This window comes from Miscanthus floridulus, chromosome 14 (genome assembly GCF_019320115.1).
Source record: "Miscanthus floridulus cultivar M001 chromosome 14, ASM1932011v1, whole genome shotgun sequence".
Lineage (NCBI taxonomy): Eukaryota > Viridiplantae > Streptophyta > Magnoliopsida > Poales > Poaceae > Miscanthus > Miscanthus floridulus.
In genome coordinates, this window is record NC_089593.1 from 68604685 (window position 1) to 68623069 (window position 18385).

The 18385-nt window shown below is 43.9% G+C and overlaps 1 pseudogene; it reads left to right on the top strand.

Moving 5' to 3' along the window:
* The first annotated feature begins 6693 nt into the window (after positions 1 to 6693).
* Positions 6694 to 18385, top strand: part of LOC136503653 (protein FAR1-RELATED SEQUENCE 5-like) — a 34191-nt pseudogene continuing 22499 nt past the window's right edge.

Consider the following 18385-nt stretch of genomic DNA (forward strand, 5'->3'; position numbering starts at 1 on the left):
ATTTCTCGGTCTTATCCATCCATTCACGGGTGATTTGAGCCTGACTTGGGCGTCCCATGTACATCCACTCACGGTTATCCATCCTCTAGCATATACACATAACGGAGTAATATAACCATCAGTTGCATCTACACGGCATGCCTACTGTCTAATAGGTGAGGATAGGTCCTAATCCCACCCGTGGATGCGTAGATGAGGTTAGTTTCCATGCTCTACTCCGATCCGAGACAGAATTTCGGCAGCACCTCCCTGCTGTTCTCCCAATACATGTCTTGGAAGGGAGAGTGTGTATCCGGAGAACAATAGTGAGGTGGTGCCGAAACTCCGTCTCGGATCCGAGTAGAACATGGAAACTAACCCATCTACGCATCCGCGGGCTGTCCAAAAAACGTGGACAATCCAAAACAGATACGGTCATAGATATGCAGAGATCCATATATCTCCAACCGTATCTGTTTCGGATGGGAGACGCCTAACTGGGCTACACCGATCTACGTACTACAACGGTAAGGAAGAGAGCTCAATTATACCTAGGGTGGCGGTGGAGACAGGCTAGCGGCGCAGTGGTGAGTCAGCGCTATGTAGGCAGGACCACAACGCCGATGAAGACGATCAGGGTCGTCGAGGTGCTCCGGGTCCCCTCCGACAGGTCCTGCTCTGCAAAAGAAGAAAAACATCACTAAAAGTTGAAAATTTTGGCAGAACCTCCCCTGCACGGGGAGGTTTCCAAAACCTACAAGAAAAACCATCGGCACGATGGCCGACGTCCACATTTGGGGCACGATGGCCAACACAACCACAAACTCGGCACGAAGGCCATCAACGACATAAACGGTGCGATGGTCGACAACCCTGCGGCTTTACCTTCTCCTCCGGTGAGGGTGGGGATGACGGCGTGGACGAACGGCGTGGACGACATGGACGAACGTTCGTCCCCTCCACCTCGGCTTCCTCCCCCTCTCCCCTTCTCCTCCTCCTACTTCTTCCTTTTTCTTCTCCTTCTTCCTCCTTTTTCTTCCTTCTTCTTCCTTCTTCCTTTTTCTTCCTCCTTCTTCTTCCTCCTTCCTCTTCCTGCTAGCTTCTTCCTCCTTCCTCTAGGGCCACGGTAGGCTCGCCGGGGCCGCTGCCTTGGGCCGACGCCGGGCAGGCGGGGCGCGGCCGGGTGCGCCGCTGCGGGGCGCCGAGCAGCCGGGGCAGCCCGGAACCGGTGGTCGAAGGCTGACTAGGGTGGGGCGGGGCGGCGCCGGAGCGGGGCGCGGTTGGGGTAGGGCGAGGGCGGGCAGGGGGCGCTAGCGCCTGGCGCGGCCGGGGCGCCCCGGATCCGGTGGCCGGCGGCCGGCCGGGGTTGGGAGGGGCGGCGCCGCGGGGGGTGCGGCCGAGCCGGCGACGTGCCAGCGCGGGGTTCACGGGGTGGGTCGGGGGCGGGGCGGTCGGGGCCGGGGTGGAGCGGGGCGGAGCGGCGTGGGATGATCACATGTGGAGATGTCTCGGTTTTAGGCATCCGACGTCGCAACTTGCTCGAAACCTTCTCAATTTTTTTACCATAGACTCTACATACGATAACACGACGCCCCGACAAGTTTCATCATTTTCGGACTTCGTTCAGATTTTATATAATTTAAATACACTTTTCCCGCAAGTACCTCATCATGTTACGTCAACAAGATGCTCGAAATTTCATGTGAGTTCCTGGATACGGCCTCAACATACACCAAATATCATGAATATCATTTTTTAAACGACCAAATTCGATTATTCCATGCACCTGCGGTTCAAATTTGAAATATTCCATAAAATTCAACGAAACAAAAAAACTAACAAAATATAGCAAAAAAGTCAAAATTGTCCCAAATTTGAACATGGAGTTTTAATTAATGTGGGATGGCCTCACAAAAAAAATGGGTAAAAAAAACCAAGTTGGGTATAGCAATTTCTTATGATCCTCTAGCATGCGCTCGAACTTGATCTTCTCCTTTTCACTTTCACATTCTCTTTGTGCATCACGAATGGCCTGACCAAGATTATCAGCGGGCTCATCTTCTGCCCCTACCTCTTCTTCAGCTTTCCCCATTGAAGTATCATTGAAGGCACCATATTCAGCAATAATGTCATCATCGTCCCATTGTTCTTCTTCACCTTCTTCCATTACAACCCCAGTTTCTCCTTGCTTCGTCCAACAAATATAGTTTGTCATGAAACCTAACTTCAACAAGTGTGAATGAAGACTCCTTGAGCTAGCATATTCCTTCAAATTCTTACATATGGCACATGGGCAGCACATGAAACCATCGCGTTTGTTTGCCTCGGCCACACGTAAGAAAGAATGCACGCCCTCAATGAACTCTTGGGAGTGGCGATCAGCATTGTACATCCAATGTCGGCTAATCTGCATTACATGACATACATACCATATTAAAACCTACAACATAATTAGTTAATTATACGACATGCATGCCACCACACAAGGTATTAATTTATGAAAGTCTCGCTACAATGTAGACAATCCCAACTACCACTAAAAAAACTAAAGCTAAAATGCACTTCATCAGCATAAGGATTTCACGACCAATTCCAACTAAAACAGACAGATCATGCGTTTGTTCAACATCTATGGGCTTCTTCCACAGGATCACTGCCTCATCAGCCGCCATAGCCGCATGTGCAAGAGAGTTTTGCATGTGTTCAACATACTCTTCCTCCCGGTACCAGCCTGAACATCCAGTGCCATCCCACTGAAATTAAAACAAAAAAATTAGAACTTTAATCACAATCATCGTGAAAATAAGTATAAATTAACCATAATCATCAAATGCGACAAAATAACTCACATTGCGATCCGGACACTTGTAGAAGATATGGCCCTTGTTGGGACACTCCATCCTCACCCGGTACTCCATCACAATCTTCTCCTCGCACTTGCCGCATGTAATGAGAGGGAGGTCCGGCCTCAGTCGCTTTGGAACCCGATGAGAGGCCGAGGACCCGGAAGCAGTTGTCATCTACTCTCTATACTCATTTTTAATATAATATAAATTTCTCATTTTATAAACAAATAAAACTAAAAAAAACTCTAAAATTCTCTATATCTCTAAACCATGAAGTGTGCTATGCATGCTAGAAATAAAAGCTGAATACTAGTTTTGAATAACTACTTTAACGTTCCTTCATCCAAATATGCAAACTTTAAAGTGATTTTGAGCTTAAATGGCTTACAAATAAAAAAATCCACCATAAAAAACCACATATATCTAGTCCACAAAATGAGATATGCTACTGATGAAACATGAGAGTATAAAGTTGGTAACCTTTAGAACCGAAGAATCGATGGAGGAATCGAAGAAATCTTATGATTACCGGCGATGTGGAAGAAGAGAGGCCGGTGATGAAGCAAGAACACTGAGCTCGAAGTGGCTCGGGCTCGGGGAGAAAGAAGGGGTATATAGGAGGAGACCTTTTGTCCCGGTTGGAGACAGCAACCAGGACTAAAGGTCCCTTTCTAGTTCCGGACGGAGCCTCCAGCTGGGAGTAGACTTTTACTCCCGGTTGGAGGGACCAACCGGGAGTAAAAATTAACCTTTAGTCCCGGTTGGTAGCTCCAACCGGGACTAAAGGTCCCCTGCAGCAAAAGCCTGCCACAGTAGCCGTTGGGCAGGCACCGGTTAGAGCTACCAACCGGGACTAAAGGTTTCTCTAGTCCCAGGCGCGAAAAATACCGGGACTAAAGCCAAATTTCGAAGTGGATCAAAAATCGTTTCTCTACTAGTGTATACTTACCCAAAAATTTTGAAAAAAAGAAAAACTCTCGATGGATGCTTACATTAAAATAGGTTTTTATCCAATTATATGTCTTATCTTTCCTAACATCCATATGTTACATCTCTTTCTATCATATTTCAAGTGTACACATAGTTTATTGTACAAGAAACAGGTTTCTTATCTCCCTTTCTTAATTTCAATGTCACATCACCATGTTACTTAATTGGCACTCTAATTAACAGCCATAGAATACATCCTAGTTTGTGGGTTAGAACTATCTACAATCCTACTCTCTTTGAGCTTCGCCCAGGCTCCACTCAATCTCTGGGTCCGCCACTGCCAGTAGTGATGGTTTCTAGATGAGATTCCGATTATGTTGTCGGCAGATTGTATCTCATATGTTGATTTGGACGTTATGCCCCAAAGATATCTAAGATCCAAATGATCTTGTCTTGGTCCTCATCTTGTGGATTAAGACTGGCTTCTTGGACAACCGCCCATAAGCTGAAGTAATCTGATAGTACTTCTGCATTAAGGTAGTTCACATGTCACACACTCCACAAGCTGATAAGCATCTTTGGTTCTAAAGCCCACTAACTTAATTGGTTGGTTAATTTGAAAAAAAAATATGCATCAAAGTACTAAACAATAATGGAACCAAATATTTCCATCAATGTGGTATTGTGTCGGTGTCGGAGGGAGGGGGTCTGGGGTCCCATAAAAGGGCAATGAGGGAGAAGAAACACCATAGCAGCAACCCGAATTCCTGAGTATGAGCTAGCTCTTGCTTCAGCTTCGTTGTTTTGGTCCAACTTAGATAAACATATCGATATTTTCCTGAAGGCCTCTCAACTCTGTTTCTATAGTACGCTTGGGAGGCGCCAGGAATGTTCTGGTTATAGTGAAGGATGGTCATGCATGGAGCCTGTGGGAATGAGCATGATTCAACAAGGAAAAGTAATGTTGCTGCAGTACAGTTCGTGACCTCATCTAAAGCCTGGTAGCTAGGTTCAGTGTTTATGCATGACATGTACGTGCACCTGGCGTGGGGCTAGCATAATAGCATGCACGTCTATTTTGTTAGATTACATCCAATCTGGTTCATCTAGCATCCTGTCTTATCTTGAAACTAAACCGAACAAAGTGATTAAAAATGAACTCACGTGCACTTTATTTTTTGCATTGTCTGAATTTGAGTGGATGGTACACCCATGCAGTGCAGTTGATAGTTGTGTGCGCACAATCTTTCTGGACTGATTATGCTGAATAATTAATCGTGTTGAATCAATCAAATTAAATAGAACATGCTTGCACAGATTCCTGATTCTCATCTTGGATGAAAGTTTGGTACCTAGGTTTAATCAGGTTTGTCTCAAAACAGACAACTGTTCTTTTCATGAAAGAAAGGTTTAAAAAGGTAAAAACGTTAGACTGTACTTCTAGTGAACTTGGTGCTCAGCGGTCACCTTCGGTTAGCCAGAACTTATTTACATATCGTTTACAAAAAAAAAACAGGCCAACGGACCTAATAAGTCACCAGTTGTGCTTGCAGGACCTCCAGCGATGTCAGCTCAGAATTGATTTAACATTTACTGCCCGGCTATATTTGAATGAATTTCTAGTTGGTGACTCATTCATATGAGTGGTAAGTGCCTGACTATGTTTCAATTAATTGTTTCGGTCTCCCTAGTCTAACCTGCATATAAAACAGCAGGGGATGGAGCAGAAAACCAGTGTTTCTTGGCCGCCCAAGTGATCTTGCTATGGAAATTGTGTGTAGGACTAGGAAGGATCAGGAGCACCTGTATTACTAGTCGTCCGATGGAAGTAAGATAGAAGTAAGCAGTGGCGCCAAATCAGAAACATGTCCTCGCCACTCCTCGCCAATCCTCAGCAGGGGAATGGACAATTGGAGCAGTATTATACGGTGCCTCGCCGTCATGTATGTTTCAGCGAAGCAGCCCTGGAGCCAGGTGCGTGCACCAGTCCATAGGAGATGCTCCTCATTACGCTGGGAATCACTGTCAACTCTGAAATTCTCAGCAGTTTACAGGATGAAGTGCAGTAGCTAGCTCAATGGCATGAAGTCCTTGCTACAATCACGACTGTACTCACAAGTCACAAGAAGCACTTGAACCACCGCATGTACATTAGTACAACTATTCTGTCAGAGTTCAGATCCAGAGCTTTCTGCAATTGAGAAGTGAGAACTTCAATTCAAGGTCGTGCCTAACTTTGCACACGCAATTGAATTGAGGACCTTGATCCAGTCCCGGCATGACAAAGTGGCAATTGTACATAAGGGCGATGACAATTTTGCTACCTGATTGTGGTCCTGGTGATGGCGATGGATCCACTCAAGTCTATCGAGACATGCCAATGAGCATCACCGTCTTCTTGGGCTATTAGAGAGGAGGAGCCATGGACATCAGCATCAGAACCGAGTGAAATGATCATACTGGTCGTCCGAATAAGCCCAAAAGGATGTTACGACTATAAGGACATAGTTTATGCAAGGCATGTATGAGAAGATGGCATGCACCTCTGTTTTGATAGATCCTATTTGGTAGAATGGTGAACGTGAAAATGGTAATACCGTCTGCAGGTACCCACCCTTATCCAACGGTTCCATATGGCAAGCGGGCATGGAGATTCGGAAAAGGGAATGGAGGTACATGGCGATGTGGATAGTGTTTATGATTTAAACGTTACAGCGTGGATCCGATGGGGATGAGAGAGGAAGTGGAGCGGTAAAAAGCCAGGCAGGTGGATGGGCGATTGAACGCGGTGGTTGCGTAGCTTCCGTCACAAGGAGGGTGAATGCTCTGCATATGTAAGGTCAAGTATGTGCGCGCGGAGGGGATTCAAAGCTTCGAATCGAGGGGAGGGGCGTGGAGCTGAAGAACAGATATGCATAGTCTATTAGGGATTGCAACCATGGCTACGGTGTTGGCTGCGAGCTCTAGTGTAAGTCCTCCAAGGTATGGCCATTACGGCAGAAGAGATGGCGGGGGGAGCTGTGCGGGCGTGCAGGAAGTCCAAGTGGACGCTGCCATGGATGATCGGGAGCGCACAGATGAGCTCCGGGTGCTAGGGACTGCAGGGATTCACAGTGTGCCCATGGAGGTAGCTGGGGTTGCGAGTGCTTTGGGGCCGGAGGCACAAGGTGTGGCGGTGGAATCAACAAGCCCGTTGGCTACTTCCTAGGACTGCAAGAAGAGGTACTCTACACACCTACATGTAGTCCTTCACTGCCGGTTAAATCTACAAACCGGCAGTGATGTGGTCCTTCACTGCCAGTTCTAGCCCAAACCCAATCATTTTCTCATTTTCAAGCTCATAACCAGCAGTGAAGGTACATCACTGTCGGTTCTCACAAATCCGGCAGTGATGTGCAAATCTGGCGTAGTGACATCTTTAATGTAATTTAATTCACAATGATGTAGTTCAACATATTGTAAGATCTGAAAAGAGATACTTAAGATGTGTGTAGTGCAGTTCCAAGGGGGGTGTAGGATCGATTTATGTTTATAGTATGTGTGGGGTACAGTTTACGTAGGTGTTCTACATAGTCGAGTAGAGTTCAATGGTAGAAATGACTTGTACGTATGAGTAGAAACAAATGGAAAAGGCTATGTGTTTTTTTGGCATGAGTATGGGCATGCAAGTTCTTGTTAGTGGGTCCTAAATCAACATAGGCCTTATTTAGATTGGGGTTAGGAATCAGTATTTGGCACTGTAGCACTTTCGTTTGTATTTGACAATTATTGTCCAATCATGGCCTAACTAGGCTCAAAAGATTCGTCTCGTAATTTACAATCAAACTGTGTAATTAATTATTTTTTTTATCTACATTTAATACTCCATGCATGTGTCCAAAGATTTGATGTGATGGAGAGAGAGTGAAAAAACTTGCAATCTAAACAAGGCCATAAACACTTACGAAAAATCCTAACCTTAGAAGGCAGAAAGAGAGGTAGGTAAGGACCAGAAGCGAAAATGTCACCGGCTGATGAAATGTCACACCCGATTTTAAGGATAAAATGGGATGCACAATCTTATGTGCGCCCAGAGATCAGTCACACACATAAGCCGACAAATTATGAATAGTATCATCACAAGTGTTTATTACATCACGAATAAGACAGAGTTTTCTCATAAATGTAGCGGAAGTAAGAAAAGATCTCTCGCGAAAGCTCTACATCACAGGAACGTCAACTGGTTGACCATAAGTCTAGTAATCCTCAGGAAAATCATTATTACCATCGCCATATGTTACCCATCCGGGATTTTTATCTAAATAATGAAAATAAACAAGCGTAAGTACATGTCGTACTCAACAAGTGTAACATGGGGTTCATGAGGCTCAAAAGGCTTGACACAGGCTTAACAACATTCAGCTTTTAGTTCACAATTTTAGCTTAAGAATAGCAATAAGTTGTTTCAATTCCCAATGCAAAAACACATGATCAATGTAAACATGAATAATGAATAGCATAAACAGATAATTTTTAGTGTTCATCTATTCCATAAGGGTTCCAAGGCTGCTCGTGACCGTGAGCACGGCTGCTATACCGGTTTTACACTATGCAGAGGTTGTACACTTTCACTGTGAGTCGTGATACCCATATGCCCGGGTTAATTACTCCTAAAACACTTCCAAGGTGAACAGGCAGGGGTCACTATGAAGCCTTTCAAAGGTTGGTCTAACAAGTTAGGGCCATTAGATTCACTCGGCAAATAGATGTAGAGCCCCCCTTTCCGATGTCACATTGACATGCAGCCTATACACATGGGGACAGAGGCCGCACTATACCCAATTCGGCAAGCCATTCTTACGCCAATAAAGGTAACCACTAACAAGCTAGAAAAGGTCCTCATACTGAGCTAAAGCCAGAGCCATGTAGCCCTCACAGCCATACTGTAAGTCCCGGATGATCACTTACAGATTAGTCCTTAGGGAGAGGAATCTGAAGCATTTAGAAAGTAGCTAAACACTCCAGCCCCCTGATTCCAAGTTGCTAAAAAGTCATAATTTAATGTTTAGTGCATATACCATTAATCAAGTTACAAGATCATGGTTTAATTGAGCACTAGCAAAGCTACCCAATGCATATCCCGTAGGTGACAAGGTAAAAGTTCAACTCTAGGGAATCCCTATCAAGGTGACACATGCAACATGAATTTAATGTATTAAAGTGAATAGGAAACAAGGATGATCCCATGCTATACTTGCCTTGAGCAAAGTACTCCTGCTGATCCTGCACGTCAAAGTAGTACCCTGGATCTCCCACGAATTGCTCACCGTCTATACTCGATAATCACAGCAACAAACAAGCATCCAGGAGCAATCATGCATATCAAACAAAAGCTATAGATTAGAACGGTACACCAACATCATAAAATCAAGATGAAAAGTTTGGAAAATGAATCTACGTCTCGCTACGAACACACAGACACGAAATCACAAAAAGCGGAGCTAAAACGAAGAAGTTATGAATTAAACAAGATTTTCTATAGTAAAATAATAGATTAAATCTAATCTCAAATTTTAAAAGTTGAAAACCTACTTAACAGTAGTATGAACACGTAGATTATGAAATCACGATCCTAACGCAACTTGAACGGACCAAATCGGAGTTAAAATGAAAAAGTTATGGCCTAAACAAATCTAGTGGTAAAACTGTAAATTGCTGAAAACGTATTTTCAATCTAACCGAACCAAAGTATGCTTTCTGAAGAAGAAGACGAAATCTAGAAAGGCGCTAGGGACCGTGGGTTCTATAATTAAAAACTCGAGGGACCATTTTGCATAACGAACTGCCAAATCGGTATCGTTGAAAACCGGCCGTTGGATCCCGATCTAACGAGCCAAAACGGATCAGGCGGGGAAAGGTGACGCCGGCTGGCCGGAAAAGACTGTCGCGGCGGCGCCATGGCCGGCTCACCGGAGTTCTCGGTTTAGAGCCTTCAGTGCATGGTTATTCGAACGGGGAGATCCAGGAGAGAGAGAGAGGAATGGGGAACTCATCGAAACTGAAGAAACAAGCGGAGAAGCTATGACGGTGGCCGGCTCAGGGATGGTCGACGGCGGCGCTAGGTCTAAGCGGCTGTGAGCTCGATGCGAGGGCGAATTCTTGCTGTAAGACGGGATAGGGAGGCGGAGCGGGATGGGCCGGCTATTTATAAGGCGGGGATGTTTTGAGAGGCATGACGTGGCACGTAGAGGAGACGACCGGACACGGACGGTGTCGGCGCAGTCTCCGACTTGGACACGATGCGAGGAAGAGGATAACCCTGACCGGTGGGCCAGGGCGGTCAGCGAGAGGGAGGGAAGGAGAACACGCGGCGCGGGCGTCAGTCTGGGCCGGGGCACGCGCTGTTGGGCCGAGGGAGATGGGCCAGCGCGGGACGGGAACAGCCCGCGAGCGAGGAAAGAGAGGCAGGCCAACTGGGCCGAAAGCAGGGAAAGGAGAAGGGAGGAAGAGAAATCCATTTTTCCTTTTTTCTAATTTTTCCAAAGCAAATCTCAAATGCAAATTCAAAACAATTTGAAGTTTGATTTCAAATCACACCACTCAAAAGTTATTATGCAGCAGCATGAATGCACATACATGATTGTGACCTTATATTTGATTTTATTTTTAATAAAATTATTATTTTCCTAAATTCAAATGTCCATAAAAATACATAATAAATCAATTTCTCTTATTTTAAAATTATTGTAAATTTTAGGGTGTTACATGAGAGCGCAATCGCAAGAGCAATAAGAACAGCTAAAGAAAGGGAGGGTCAACCCATATTCTTTCCATACGAGGGGACGACATTCAACTCATTCGAGGAGGCGAAGGAATTTTACAACCTCTACTCCTGGGAAGTTGGGTTTGGAATTCGCACTTCAAGGGGAAGAACAAATGATAATAATTACACTACCAAGAAGGACATCTGTTGTCCGTGCGAGGTCGGTGGTTTGAAGTTGTGCATTTAAAAACTGTTGTATACCTGTATGAGAATGTGAATATGTTTATGTTATTTTATTTTTTGGTACGCAGGGGAGGAGTCGGAATCCTAAAACAGCTTCATGCACGACAGGGTGCAAGGCGATGATTAGGCTCCTTAGATTGAAGGACCACAGCTGGTACATAAGCAGGAGTTTGACGGAGCACAACCACAGCATGTACGTGAGCTGTGGCGAGAAGAAGCAGTGGCTATCGCACAGTGAAATTGATCCTTTGACGAAAGATTTCATCCGGCGACTGAGGGAGAACAATGTAACGACGGGGAGAGTGTGCAGCATTCTGGGTACATCTAATGGTGGAGCGGGTTTACAGTCTGTAGGGAAGTTATTAGGTCAATATGCGCGAGATTAGCGCAGGAGAACGTAAGAGATGACCTTTGGAAAACGTTTGAGTTTACTAGACAAGATGAAAGAATCAGATCACGACATGGATGTGCGGTTCAAGCTTGATGGAGGTGGTAGAATCGTGCACATGCTGTGGAGCACAGGGAGAAACAAGGCAAACTACGCGAGACACTACGTAGAAAACGATTTTTAGCAACGGTTCAATTTTTTTTGTAGGGGCGGCTGGTGATGGAGCCGCCCCAACAGTGGCATGCTCGGCTGCCCAGACACCAGCCGCCCCTACAAATGGAACAGCAGGGGCGGCTGGTGATACGAGTCGCCCCTACAAATGGAGTATGATTTTTAGGGGTGGCTCAATCACCAGCCGCCTCTAGAAATGGTATTTGTAGAGGCGGCTGGTGATTGAGCCGCCCCTAAAAATGGCCCGTATTTATAGCTTCTATTTGTAGGGGCGGCTCAATCACCAGCCGCCCCTACAAATGACATATAAAACTGAAGCAGCACCTTCTTCCTCCTCGGGTCATTCACTTCAACCCGTGAAAGAAAGTTGGGGAGGGCTTGGGCACCTCCCAAAAATTGCTCTATTAAGGGGGAAGGTTTTGGTCTCAAATCCTTTGGTGGAGAGGTTGTAGAAGGTAAGAAAATGCTATTCCACACTTTTTTTTGAAGTTTTAATGGTTGATTAGTGAATAATTAGAGTTTTGTTTTTCTCTCTCTTCTATGGTGCTTGAGCTATTTATGAGCAAATTAGACCCAACTTTTAAATATACTAGGGTAAATTAGGGAGGGGAACAAGATCATACCCTTATTTGGTCCATGTTTCTTGATTTTAGTGAACCATTAGTTAGTTTTATGGATGTTTCATGTGCATATGATCTAGATCTAGGGTTTGGTTTTTTTATTAATTTCGTTTTTGTAAATTTATGTTTGATAAAATTGGACTAGGGTTTGTACGAAAGATATTGTGTAAAGTATAATTATTGCTAATTGTTGTCTTTGAAATTGTTTATTGTAATCAATAAATATGTATTTTAATTATTTATGGATAAATGGGCCATTAATTAATTTTCCTCTACCATGGTGTGTTTGTATGCTTCATGTAATTATATTAGATTTATATTCATATATATCTGAGGTATATACAATTATTCTCAAATAATTATTACTTTGATTAATTTTTATATATATCTGAATAAGTAGTCCTTTAATGTTTATTTTGTTGTTGTTGTAAAAGATGGAGTACAGAAACTCTTGGATGTATGGTTCGTTAAGGTTCAAGGCAGGTTTCCGTGAAGAGGTGGATAAATTTATTGAAGCCGCAACGAAGCATGCAACGACATTGAAAGAGAATAAGGATACAATTATTTGCCCCTGTAAAGATTGCAAGAACCGTATGGCATGGACAGATGTGACTATCATCAGATCACATTTGATTATACGAGGATTTGTTGAGGACTACACAGTGTGGATTCATCATGGTGAAACGGTTATTGTTAACGACGAGGATGAGGAGGAATACGACGATGAAACCATAGAATCCCTGTCCCAATATTCAGCTGAGCTTGATGCACAAATGGATTTCGAGTTTGGCAATGAACAAGGTGGTGATGCTGTTGGTTGGGATGGTAACGACGAAGGTGGTGCCAATAATGATGGTGGAGCACGTGTCGGAGTTGAAGATGATTTAGATGACATGATTCGAACCCTTGGACCAGAGATTTTACTAAATAGCCCGAAATGTCTAGAAAATTTAGAAAGAGTGACAAAAGCATCGAAGGAGACTGTGTATGGTGTTGAAAAGGGTTGTCCGACACATTGGACATTGCTACGTTTCGTGCTTGAGCTGCTCATCCTGAAGGCTAAGTACGGCTGGTCAGACTGTAGTTTCAATGATCTATTGCATCTCCTATCATGGGTGCTGCCACAACCAAACTCAGTTCCCGCCAACACATACCAAGCGAAGAAGATCATAAGTCCATTGACAATGGGGGTTGAAAAAATACATGCATGCCCCAACCACTGTATACTTTTTCGTGGTGAAACATTCAAGTCATTGGATAAATGTCCCCGGTGTGGGGCCAGCCGGTACAAGAACAATGACCTTTACGGTGGGAACGAACCATCCACGGGGAAAAAGAGGAATAAGAAGGGTACAAAAAAGGTGGTACAAGAATCTCAGCCCCTAGAGGACACTCCATTAGGCAACGATGCAAAGCAGAGAAGAATTCCTGCCCTGGTAATGTGGTACCTGCCAGTGACCGACCGCTTGAGACGTATGTTCCTAAACCCTAAAGAAGCCGCACTCATGACATGGTGGGATGATGAGCGCAAGGTGGATGATGATAAGATTGCACACCCGGCTGATTGTAGTCAATGGCAAAGGTTTGATGAGAAGCACAAAGAATTCAGCGATGACCCAAGGAATGTACGGTTTGGCCTGAGCACCGATGGAATGAATCCCTTCAATGAGAGGATGAGCAACCACAGCACATGGCCAGTGATCTTGACCATATACAACATCCCAACATAGTTGTGTCAGAAGAGAAAGTACCTTCTCCTCACTATTCTTATTTCTGGCCCTAAACAACCAGGCATTGATATAGACGTGTTCCTCGAGCCCTTGATGCAAGAAATGGAGAGACTATGGAGGCATGGGGAGCAGATGTACGATGCGTTCCGAAAGGAGGACTTCATATGTAGAGCAATAATATTTGTTACTACCAATGATTACCCCGCATTGTTTGCTTTGTCTGGACAGATCAAAGGGAAGACGAGATGCTTGGTTTGCTTGGATGGTACTACATGGGTGTACCTGGATGCATCCAAGAAGATAGTTTACCTAAGGAACCGACGCTTCTTAAAGACAAGTCACAAGTACCGCAGCAAATTGTTCTTTAGATTTTATGACAACGCCCTAGAGATTGAACCCCCTCCGGAGAGACGTCATAACAGAGAACATGTGTACAGAATGGTGAAAAATATACGCGTCGTCTATGGAAAGAAGAATCCAGATGGGACGAACAGAGATAGAAGCACACCTCCTATCGAAGGCATATCTTTCAAGAAACAATCGATCTTCTTTCAGTATCTGCCTTATTGGCCAGACTTGGAGGTCCCCCATGCCATTGATGCTATGCACGTACAGAAGAATGTCTTTGAGAGTCTCATTGCTACCTTGATGGACACAAGCAAGTCAAAGGATGGTCTGAAAGCATGGAAAGACATGGTGCAGCTAAACATGATGCCACAGCTTCACCCGGTACCTGAGGCTAATGGAAAATACACTCTGCCCGCGGCGTGCTTCAACCTAACACCAGACGAGAAGAGAGCTATATGCACTTTCCTGAGGGGGATCAAAGTCCCAACTGGGTTTTCAGCAAATGTGAAGAAGCTAGTGTCGATGAACGGACTTGTCAATAACACACTGCAAGGCTCACGATTGCCATGTGATGCTGACAGTGTTTCTACCTATTGCAATCAGGGCTATAAAGCCAGAGTTCTTGAAAATGGCCATCACCCGCATGTGCTACTTCTTTTCGAAGATCTCACAGAAGACGATTGGCAAGGAAGAGCTGAGTGACCTACATGAATTTGTGGTGGAGACACAAAACCAACTGGAGATGTGTTTACCTCCTGCTTTTTTTGATATAATGCCACATCTCATGATTCATATGGTTCATCAGATACAGGCGCTTGGCCCTTGCTACTTGCATGAAATGTGGTCCTATGAGTGGTTCATGTCGGTTTTAAGTCGATACGTGCATAATCGAGCATACCCAGAGGGCTCCATGATAGAGGGTTATAGTACTGAAGAAGTCGTCGAGTGCTGTCAAGAGTACCTAAAAGTACAGAAAGGGATTGGTAAACCCGATTCTCGTCACAAGGGTAGGCTGGCTGGGAAGGGCACCAGTGGTAGAAAAGTGTTCATCGACCATGATTACAAAGAGGTGAGTCGGGCGCATTACAGTGTCTTGCAGAGTACACAACTGATGCAACCGTATATTGATGAACACTTGGCTATCATTATGGCGGAGAGAAATGGCCGTTCGGATGATTGGGTCATGAAACAGCACAAGCAACGACTAACTATATGGTTGAAGGACCAAAACATACCGCCTAGAGAAACCATAGACTCTATTACCATCAGTAGGTTGGCGGAGGGGCCATCGAGACAAGTTACATCTTGGAATACTTATGATATCAATGGGTACACGTACTATACCCATGCAAAGGATAGTAAATATGTGAACCAAAACAGCGGCGTTCGAATAGAGGCTCTCGATGGATTAGGGCGAAAGATCCAATACTTTGGCATCATTGAAGAGATATGGGAACTTGACTATGGAAGGGATATAACGGTGGCCCTGTTTCGATGCCGCTGGATCAAACAACACCAACTGAACGAGATCGGATTGAGAGTCCTGGACCTCGAGAATCTAGGCTACCAAGATGACCCTTGGGTGCTCGCTTCACGTGTCGCACAAGTTTTCTATATGTCTGACCCACAAAGTAACCTCCCCCCGAAGAAGAAGACAAAGCACGTGGTTGCCTCCGGGAAACAACACATTATTGGAGTTGATGGCGTGGACGATGTTGAAGCTTACAATAACTATGATGAGATGCCGTTATTCACAGACTTTCCTAAGAAGATCAGTGTTGTGGAAAAGAACATCCCCAAAGATATAATGCCATGGGAACGAAAAGGGTGTCAATGGGAAAGTCGTTACAGCGGGCTAGCTAGTTGTGTGTGTTTGTAAGGCTTCATTTATGCATGCGTGTGAGACTATATATTTGTGTACGTGTGTAAGACTACATATTTTTGTATGTGTGTGATACTACATTTTATGCATGTGTGTGAGACTACCCTTTGCAACATCCAGATGACTCTATTTGAACATCCACTCTATTGCAACATCCATAAGTCATTTAGAGTTCATAATGAGACACTAATTTGACCAAATTTGACTTGGTCAAACTTGCTCAAATGAGACACTAAATGACCTCAGATGAAAAAACTCTGAATAACAAGGTTGTTCATCTCATCAATATCTACAATCCTTACATAGCTTATTTTCCCATTTGAGAAAGTTTTATCAAACACTAGTCACAAATTCTTGAATCTCATATAGACTTTCTGAAACTATGTCACACACTTGTGAAATTTGATCTACATTTTGTTCAAACTTTCTCAAATGAAAAAATGGACTATATAAGGATTGTAGATCTTGATGATATGAACAAACTTGGTATTCAAAACTTTTCAATTTGAGATAACCTAGTGTTTCGAAAACTAGTTTGTAGGCGTCGAAATTTAAAAATCACAAATTTGAACCATCCAAACTTTCTCAAATGGAAAGTTGACCAAAACAACAATTGTAGATCTTGCTGAGATGATCAAACTTGGTATTCAAAACTTTTCAATTTGAAGTTATTTAGAGTTCATAATACTAGAGTCAAAGTGTTGTTTTTTTCATTTGACCAAATTTGACTTGGTCAAACTTGCTCAAATGAGACACTAAATGACCTCAGATGAAAAAACTCTGAATAACAAGGTTGTTCATATCATCAAGATCTACAATCCTTACATAGCTTATTTCCCATTTGAGAAAGTTTTATCAAACACTAGTCACAAATTCTTGAATCTCATATAGACTTTCTGAAACTATGTCACACACTTGTGAAATTTGATCTACATTTTGTTCAAACTTTCTCAAATGAAAAAATGGACTATATAAGGATTGTAGATCTTGATGAGATGAACAAACTTGGTATTCAAAACTTTTCAATTTGAGATAACCTAGGGTTCCGAAAACTAGTTTGTAGGCGTCGAAATTTAAAAATCACAAATTTGAACCATCCAAACTTTCTCAAATGGAAAGTTGACCAAAACAACAATTGTAGATCTTGCTGAGATGATCAAACTTGGTATTCAAAACTTTTCAATTTGAAGTTATTTAGAGTTCATAATACTAGAGTCAAAGTGTTGTTTTTTCATTTGACCAAATTTGACTTGGTCAAACTTGCTCAAATGAGACACTAAATGACCTCAGATGAAAAAACTCTGAATAACAAGGTTGTTCATCTCATCAAGATCTACAATCCTTACATAGCTTATTTTCCCATTTGAGAAAGTTTTATCAAACACTAGTCACAAATTCTTGAATCTCATATAGACTTTCTGAAACTATGTCACACACTTGTGAAATTTGATCTACATTTTGTTCAAACTTTATCAAATGAAAAAATGGACTATATAAGGATTGTAGATCTTGATGAGATGAACAAACTTGGTATTCAAAACTTTTCAATTTGAGATAACCTAGGGTTCCGAAAACTAGTTTGTAGGCGTCGAAATTTAAAAATCACAAATTTGAACCGTCCAAACTTTCTCAAATGGAAAGTTGTACAAAACAACAATTGTAGATCTTGCTGAGATGATCAAACTTGGTATTCAAAACTTTTCAATTTGAAGTTATTTAGAGTTCATAATACTAGAGTCAAAGTGTTGTTTTTTCATTTGACCAAATTTGACTTGGTCAAACTTGCTCAAATGAGACACTAAATGACCTCAGATGAAAAAACTCTGAATAACAAGGTTGTTCATCTCATCAAGATCTACAATACTTATATAGTCCATTTTTTCATTTGAGAAAGTTTGAACAAAATGTAGAATTTATAATTGTGTTTTTATGATATAAAAAATATAGAATTTATAATTTAAAAAAAATATTTGTAGGGGCGGTTGGATCAGGAACCGCCCCTAAAAATGTATTTGTAGGGGCGGCTGGATCAGGAACCGCCCCTACAAATGATACCTAGTATAAATTGGAGGATAGCGCACGGGAGTCATCGTCTGGGCGCTGTCTTCTTCCTCCGACGCCGTCAGGCTGCCTAGGGTTTCCACCGCTGCCCATGCTGCCGGCCCCGCCGCTGGTCCCGCGCCCGCCCACACCAGCCCTCGGCGCTCGGCGTCCCGCCCTCGGCCCCTGGCGCCCGCCCCCGCACGCCGACGACGCAGGCTCCCTGGCGCCCCGCGCCCGGCCCCCAACGTCCTGCCCCCGCACGCCGACGACGCAGGCTCTCGGCGCCCCGCGCCCGGCCCCCGCACGCCGACGACGCCGGCTCCTGGCGCCCGCCTCCCGCACCGCCCTTGGGCCCCACGCGCCGCACGGGCGAGCTCAACCCCGCCTGCCACAAGCCGCGCAGGTGATCTCCGCCCCTGCCTCCGCCTGGTGATTCTTGCTAGCTTTGCCTTGCGAGTCTGCT